Source organism: Chaetura pelagica, unplaced genomic scaffold, assembly GCF_000747805.2.
Source record: "Chaetura pelagica isolate M959 unplaced genomic scaffold, ChaPel_1.0 scaffold181, whole genome shotgun sequence".
Taxonomy (NCBI): Eukaryota; Metazoa; Chordata; class Aves; order Apodiformes; family Apodidae; genus Chaetura; species Chaetura pelagica.
In genome coordinates, this window is record NW_009951992.1 from 595,749 (window position 1) to 596,847 (window position 1,099).

Below are 1,099 nucleotides of genomic sequence, written 5' to 3' on the forward strand. Positions count from 1 at the left end.
TTAGGGAGATAAAGTAGGCTCAGGAGAAATTCAATATCCAAGGTGTCTGTCATGAAAAAAGACCTTTCCTTTTTTTTCTCTGCCTCAACACTTCTGCCTTTTGCAAACACTTGTTTTTGCACAGAAGATGGTGCTTTGTCTCTGGAAGGCTCAGCTTGTGTCCCACAGGCTTTGGGGCAGCCCTTGCTTCTCTCAGGAGGTGTGATGCTCCACGTGCTGAGGGGATGCTCCACGTGCCAAGCCCTGCTGCCCAGGGACATGTAGAGTCTATTGCTTTTCTATCTTGATAGCCTGGAACAGCCTCATCTTTTATTTTTTTTTTTTCTAGTCTCAGGGCTTCTTTTTCACCTTCCAGCTTACATCCAGCTCTGTAATGTTAGACTTGATCTCATTAGGTGTGCTTAGATGTCTGGATAACGTGTCACACCTCCCAGCCCCTGTGCAAGCTCTAATTCTGCCAGGGCTGGCTGAGCTGCCCCAGGTGACAGCATTACCTGGTGTCAGAGCCAGGAGCCTGGGCAGGGCTCTAAAGAGCTTAGGGGCAGCCAGGAGGTGGGGATGGGACTGACCAAGGTCAAGTCACCCATGAGCAGCAGGTGTTTCAGGTGCACAGCCCAGGGAGCCCCAGGGCTGCTCTTCCCAGCACAGCAGGTTCCTCTGATGCTGGTGACAGGGGCTCGAGCACCACCCCAGAAAGCTGCACTTCCTACAAGCTGCCTTCACCATCCCCTGAGCCAGGGGCTGCAGGCAGGACCCTGGTGCCACAGAGCTGCAGCACAGACACCCGTGGGGCAGGGAGCAGGGAGCTGGGCACCCCGGCCATGGCAGCTGCCTCCCAGCAGCCAGCACCCTGTGGGAAAGGCAATGGGGAGGTTCTGACTCAGAGCAAAAGAAATCTGTCAATTAACAAAAATTAAAGATGACAGTAGCACAAACTGTACAAGACAGATCAACAAAATGTTTCATATCAATTCTCCTCCCTGCAGTCATGAGCTCTTTAAACTATTTACTATCTGAGCAATAAAGCAGCTCAAACATAATCTATATCTGTCACTAGTTGTTCTTAATTTTTAACTCATTAAGCCATCGATGCTTTGGT